The sequence below is a fragment of the Varroa destructor genome, unplaced genomic scaffold (genome assembly GCF_002443255.2).
Source record: "Varroa destructor unplaced genomic scaffold, Vdes_3.0 BEIS01000002.1, whole genome shotgun sequence".
NCBI classification, from domain to species: Eukaryota; Metazoa; Arthropoda; class Arachnida; order Mesostigmata; family Varroidae; genus Varroa; species Varroa destructor.
Window position 1 is genome coordinate 19,791,252 of NW_019211455.1, and position 7,439 is coordinate 19,798,690.

General features: G+C 41.7%; 1 long non-coding RNA gene across 1 annotated transcript; it reads right to left on the reverse strand.

Annotated features, from left to right (window-relative positions):
• Positions 1 to 2,278: 2,278 nt before the first annotated feature.
• On the reverse strand, positions 2,279 to 5,773 carry LOC147757484 (uncharacterized). The gene is made up of 3 exons (XR_015321465.1): positions 5,728 to 5,773; positions 5,471 to 5,561; positions 2,279 to 3,458 (listed from the first exon to the last, which is right to left on the reverse strand). It is a non-coding gene; the product is annotated as an uncharacterized LOC147757484 (long non-coding RNA).
• Positions 5,774 to 7,439: the final 1,666 nt, after the last annotated feature.

Below are 7,439 nucleotides of genomic sequence, written 5' to 3' on the forward strand. Positions count from 1 at the left end.
GTCCATCCTATTCAGTGTCTATTAGACTAGATTCTTGATCGTTTAAAATAGGATAAAAAGCTTTCGCATCACGTGTGGCCCTTCAATCAAAAGCGAGTTCTTTCTTGGGTTTGCCGTCTATGCTTCCGGAGCTGCATGTTATTTCAGTACCATTGTTTTACGTGAGACAAAACAAGTCCAGATGATTCATACATACACACAGTATACAGATGTGCCACTTACTATACGTATGCAGCATGTATTTCTACGTGTATTACATAACATTCTACCCATCTGCAGCACACATATTCTTATTCCTTCACAGTTTCGACCTTTCTTCTAATAGACTTTTCTTTCCCGGATGGCTCCGGCCCTGCATATATAATTCCTCTAATACAAGCCCTGGCTGGGCGGTACTGACCAGCCACAATCCTTGACAGACAACGATCGGCTGACCTACACAGTGGTAGAGGACTCCATACATTATTTGCACGTACCGAAAGCTGAGTGGAACCTCGTTCTCTATCTGGCCACTGTAGTACTGGTAGCAAGCTTCAACCTGCACCGGACGTATCGGTATGGCCTGTGCTGGGTTAGGTTTAGGCTGCTGATGACAATGGTTGTTATAGTAATCGTAGCGGTGGCCGTGCTGGCCATTGCAAGCTATGAGAATTACTGCATCTGCTTTGGGGAAGTCTGGTCGGACACGCACAACTGCGCACATTACCGTGACGCACGCAGGATGGCGGCTGCGGAGTCCAAAAACTAGACAGAGACCCGTTTCCAGCTAGTGGATAGGCTACTGCAAAGGAGCACCGATACACCATGTGCCGCTTCAGAAACATCTCACTCTGTTCTGCCTCTTTCTTTCTTTGTCTTTAGTCGTTTGCTATTCTGGCTCCCTTTCCCTCACTCGTTCCTGCATCTCGATCGCATTTAACGCATCCATCGAGTGGAACCACTACCCGTTACCGCTTACTCACTCACACGATGCTGACGTCGGCGTCTACGAATCGCCTAGCCGGTTCGCTAGCAGGCCGTGAACGAGGCAGCAGTGTAGGCCGGTTTTGGCCGGAAAGTCTTCGTACAACCCTTCACCGCCAATTATCGAGCGTCTACTGCGCAATCGTCAAACTATACAAGTATGCACTCAACAGCGTTTGTCCTCGTAGTTGGTCAAGCTAGCTCGCCCAGGGTCTTCACCGTGCCACCAAACAGCACTGGCAATTCCGGTCTCTGCACGAACCTGCTCTCACGTGCCACGTGTCCAAATACTACCAACGACCATCTAGAAAATGCTACTAAGAAACAGTCGATCTTTAGCTAGCTCGCGTACCAAGCGCGTTTACCGAGCAATCAGAGTTGTACTTCAGTCTATCCTTACAACGCTGCACGCCATCGTATGTTGCGTACCATTATTTAGCTGCTTAACCTGCCTGCCGTCCGAAGCCGACTGATCAATGGGTGAAGTTGACAGCGCATAAAATTTACGCTTTGCAAGATCCGGACGTAATGAGCGGTGCATGCGTTAAAAAAAGGTAGAGCTCCAGATGTTCATTATTATTTTTATTATTAGAAATCAAATGGGGCGGATGGCTTTTGCCTGGGAATAGTCACTAAAAATGACCAACGTTCCTCGTAAGTCTAATAATAGATGGTTATATAAATATAACTTATCGAAAAAAAATGATCGTGGCCAATAGAAACAAATGATGAATAACCTAGTCGACTATATTGGTACTGTAATCTAATTAATTCAATATTTTCCTATATTGAGAAATATATAATATGGGCTCAAGTCTTTTTTTGGTTACGGTAGTATTACTGCCGATTACGAGTCGCCACTACAATCTATCATCGTCTATCCGTAATTAATTTGGTTTAAGAAGACCTGGCCGTGATCACGTCAGGTGCTAGCAGTATCAACGGGGAACGTAAGTATAGCCCTAAATCGATTTAGTGATCAAATACGACGATCCTATAGTCCATGTACTTTACCCTGGTTGAGCCATCTATCTATGGATAATACCAGCGGAGACTTATCTACCTGTAGACGCAAAATAGTGCTAATGTTTCCCTTCTACACTACACTGTACAGTGTACATTTTGTTACTCTGTACCTTGTGAATACTAACAGTCTAACTGCAGCTTATTTACGAAAGCATCACTAGTAATTACGGGTTGTAGTTGCTTGCTAACAATTGTAATAAAAGAACCAGCCATACAAAACGTGCGCTTCTTTATACCGTCACCCGTATAAAGAAGTGTGCTATTTCTATTTAAATTCATTCTGCGTCTTCATTATACTTCATCGTTCACGTTTTTGATTGAGTTCTAGCATAGCCCATAGCTCCAATGTAATATTGCCCTACATATATGTAATGTGTTCGCGTTCTCTTCGTCGAGTTAAGGACACGTCTCAATTATGGCAACTACTTATGCTCTTACCGGCTATGTTGCTACGGCCCTGTCAGGTTGTCTATTCATCGCTGAATTCACTTTCTTCATTTGGCCTTACCCCGTCTTGCTGTGTTTGGTAGATTCTTTTCCTTCCTCCTGTAGGCCTGTATCTTTCATATGCTCTACTTTCTTGCCATCTTTATTCCGTCTCGTACAAATATTCGATCTGCGTAGCTTCTTCCCACCGGCTTAGGCTGGGCCTCACCTTGCTCTTTTCGTCTGCTAACATTGGCTTCGACCGGCGCTTGTCGTTCCCGCTCGATCTCACTCTAAACGGGAGTACAGTGATAGCAGTCGAGTACAGCTGAATACAACGTGTGGTCGCATTTAGGATCGAATTCCGGCCTCACTCCAGTTGTCCTGCCTGCATCGTTTTGCTTTTTCCCGTTACCTCATAAAGTTTTCAGCATTTTCCTGCTGTTCCCGTCTACTGCTGCCGTTCCGAATCCTTCAGACCAAAAAGAGAAGAAACGTCCACAATTGGCGTCGCACCTCTTATATCTATTCGTTCTTCTTCCGTAACGCCTCTTCTACATAATAGGCAGAACAGCACAAAATGGCAGACAAAATTATGGTATTACAAACCAGCACAACACTAGCAAACGCTGCACTCACAAAAAGACTCGACACCTTTGCATCTGATTTGCACATAGTGGACGATCGCCAGCAAAAAGCAACCGGCAAGCGAGTTTACGAGTGCTTCACATGCTTAGCGCCCCGGAATTGCTCGGGGTCAAGGGGATGCATGTAGACTTCACTAAGGCGGACGGGCCTGGCGTCCTAGAATCGCTCGGCTCGCCTCATAGTGGGAAGGTCGATGGCAGTGGAATGACAGAGAGCACCTCGTCAGAGGAGGAGAAATAGCAAGACAACTGGGAGGAGAGAGTGGCGGAATAAAGCACTGCAAGGATGCCGTCGTCTGGTCCATCGCAAATGGGTCCGCTATACGTATCCATAAACAGTGAGAAACACACATACATTTTAGCCACTCTAGAGTAGTTTCGCTGTCGTTCGTGGACCTGTGGAGAGAAAAAGGACTCACGTAAGGCATCACGCCGCGCTGACTCTAGACCGACTGTAACAGTCGCTTCGCCCCGGTGGATATATCTAGCACTTGCTCCTCATTTCTATACAATTGAGGTGTGTGTAAAAATACGCAGGAGCCGAATAATGACTATAATTTAGCCACGAACATGTGAGATAAGGCATAAACACCTACATAGACTGAGGCATATTCTTTACAATTTTCAACTGTTCAACTTGTGACAGTGGAGAATGCGAACGAGGACGACATTTTCGCCAATTATACGTCTATGTGGATTGGATTGTGGAACAGCACAATATCTTCAGAACAATCTGCTATTAGTAGGGGGTCCGTGTGAGGTTTCGAGAATCACTAAGGACGGGATATGAGCAGTTTTCATCCTGAGAAGTGCCACCTTTTTCTACTAGCATTGGTGATAATGGAAAGCGTATGGTACTCTAAGGCGTCTATTGGCGGTAAAAAGTTAACAGGAAATGGTCAACATTTGCAAGAAAAGATTCTCAGTATTGGTTATCTGAATCAAAAGATTCGAACAAAACAAATTTTGGTCTGTCTGCTGGCAGTTTCCTTTATGCCTTGACACCGAGTCAGTGTGTAGTACGAAAGAAAGTGTGTACAAGTATACAATTTATTAGAACTACCGTGTTTTTACCCTAAAAAGTGATCAATTGTTGGCTACATTCTCTTGGCAATACTTACATTATGCGTTCATAGAAGGGCTGACAATTATAGGCTTGGGTGCTCAGTGACACCACTGGTGAGGCAGAAAATACACCGCAAGTTTTGATATAACCAAACACTTACGCTTCTGAACGAGATTGAAAAGGATGCTATATACATACCTTGATTTGTTTTTCATTAAAAAAAAAAAAAAATATTGTTATACACAGATAAAAAGCGGCTTAGGCATCAGACTTACGAACAATTTGCCTCTACATCATTTATCTATACCATAATAATACATCATTTATTTCATAAGAATCTTTAAATCGGTTATCTATAAATTCAACATTGTGACCATATAGGTCAATATATACTTCACTCATGAATTTCCATGCTGATAGTTAGAGGAAACCTTATTTCGAAATTTTGACTTTGAAGAAAAAAAGCGCTAATGTCGGCTAAGTATAGATTAGAATTCCCGATGTGTGTATTCAATTAGAGCGTGTGTTGTTTGGCCTACGTTTTCACAAGATGATCACGTAGATGTTTTCCGTTACTTTTTTTTGTTTTATATCTCAAAAAAGAAAGTCAATATTGATCATATATATATGTATATATATTGATCAATATTCTTTTTTAACCGTTTAGCATACATACATATATGCTAAAGAGTTAAAAAAAAAAAAAAGGATGATAATGGGCGTGGTCGAGTGTAAGTTTTATTTTATGAATGAGGCCGTTTTCCCTAGAGCCACATGTCTTCATCCCGCTGGTTACTAAAAATAACCTCTTAAGTCTTGTTTTTGTTATTAAGCGGCGTCACGTCCTTACGGTTATGAGCTCTTTTTAGACGGAAGCAACGTATTGCAATTAGCTATTCTAAAGTATTACAGTGTCAATTACCACAAGGGGGCTTGTACTTCATCATAATCGAGCACTCTATTTTATTTAGAACAACTACATAAAAGATTCTATTTAAAGTGAACAGAAGGGCGGCATAACTTTTTTTGGACAACTGCTAAATCGCATAGTAGAGATATTAAGATTTTAGATATCCTAACGGTCAAAACTTCCTTGTTGTCCTAATCCTGTAAGAAATAAGGATAATAACAGATAATGATAAATAAGGAAAAAAGTATCGCCCAAGTATAAGCGGTAGGCTGTTACAAAACGAGTAGTATCTAAACCCAAATCAAAAATGAATAATAATAGCTCCGATCTTAGGCTTCATTGAAGTATTGAAGTATGTTAATCTCATGTATCTTATAACAGTAGTATCTATTCTATATTCCGTAGACACGGCCGTGAAAGGCTGGAACATACCACAAGTAGAGCATTGATGGATTTTTAACAACGAACGACGCTGACACCTGGTCCGTGGAAGGTGATCCTAAAAACACAGAAACAAAATTTGCTTTTTGCAAAGCATAGTATAGTTACATTTCTATCTGTACATATATAATTAAAATTAATATGGATGTGTTACGCTAATGAAGCACAATGATAAATTCATATACTTCCTATACTAATTTTGCTCATAAATTGCATCTATATTATAGGCATAGATTTGAAGCACCCACCTCAAAATCCTGATTTTGATCTAGCAGTACATACTTAAAATATCGGTACTACTAGAATGCCAATCCAAGCCCTTTCTGCTCATATATATATATAAGAGAGAGAGAGAGAGCCTAAGAGCATTCGGTATTAAACACCATGCATTCTTCGTTAATACAAGTTTCCAAGCATGCAAGCCTTCTATATAAAAAAAATTCTGTTGTTTATATTAACAGGGCTATACAATTCGGAACGTTTTAGACTACTATCGTACTGTTTTACTTCATGATAAAACAGTGACTGTATTACATGATATAGGTTATACTACATAATGGCTAAACCGTCACTTGTTTATATTGGTGACGTGCGGGCTGATTCCCAAAATTTAATTCTATTACCTGACTTTTGCCAAGAAAGACTAGCGCCGCCTTGTTTAAAAATTGCTGCTTAACATCCAATGAAAACCTATGACAATTCTGCTAACATTGTCGGTTTAAAGAAAAAGTACCGACTTAGCCTGATCTACAGAAAGGGGTCACTTCTCAGGTGCAGATCAGGCTGATCCGACGTCATCAGGCAAGCAGGTCCGTTTTTAGAATGACACAATAGCACAAAGTCGATTATAGTTTTTTTCAACGACCCCTACCCAGTTTGTTGATAGCACTAATAATGATTTTTATAATTATTATTGCGATAAGAACTACTTATAGAAATAAGTAGTTCTTATCGCAATGAACTTGTACGCTTCATAATCATTGTTAACTGCTCTCTCTAAGTAAGCGAGTGGCTGCTGAACAAACACAGCCTTCGGGCGAAATAGCCTGAAATATTACGTCCGCCTTCCAAAAAGAGTGCGTACATTCTACCCATAATCAACAATAAACACTATACGGACATGTAAGGAATGACAGAAAAAATGGAGGTAACCATTCTTCGAATCTCTACGCTGAGTAGCACTCTTTTCTCATAGTTACTGCTGCTACTATCTGGTGCTATTCTTAGCTTGGCCACTCTCACGCGGTAGTCACGTTAGGATCCAATATGGTCTTGTATACGCTGTTCCATTTTACCTACTACCGTCTGTTCACGCGCTCGCCCATTACTTATCTTCTCTGAGCTTTCGCTGCTATTCGGTGGCGAAAAAGCAGCCGCTGTTATGGCGTCACTTCGCTCACCAGTGTATTGCCACAGACTACTTGTAAAACGACCAGTACAGCAACAAAACGCCGATGGAATCATGACGGGACGAACAAATGGTCGCATCCAAAATCGACGATGTGTCGGAGACGCCGGCGAACCACTGGCATGACGATAGAGCAGTTTGCCATGCGCGTTGTTTTTGCCAGCAATTGAACTGGACTGGACTGTCCGACTAGGCAGGTAGTTGCTGTCTGACTATACTATATTTGCCCGGCAGTAAATGGGAACCTTCCGGAGACTCCACTTAAATGCTACGCAAGTTTCGGTGCTATTGCTAGGCGGTAACATGAAATAGTGTGATTAACACCGGTTTTGAATTTAGAACAATTGTTTCAACTTTCGAAATTTGACAAGTAGACCACTGCACCAGCATGAGGCGAAACATCGTAACCTACGGCGATGCTAGCTAGGTGTCTTTAGTTTGATAGGTACAGCTCTGTCGTAACAAATGACACTACCTATGGTACCCAGTTAAGTCGACCCGAGGTTCTAGAATGGAGACATTGGGATTTCGGCCGATCAACAATAAACTAGC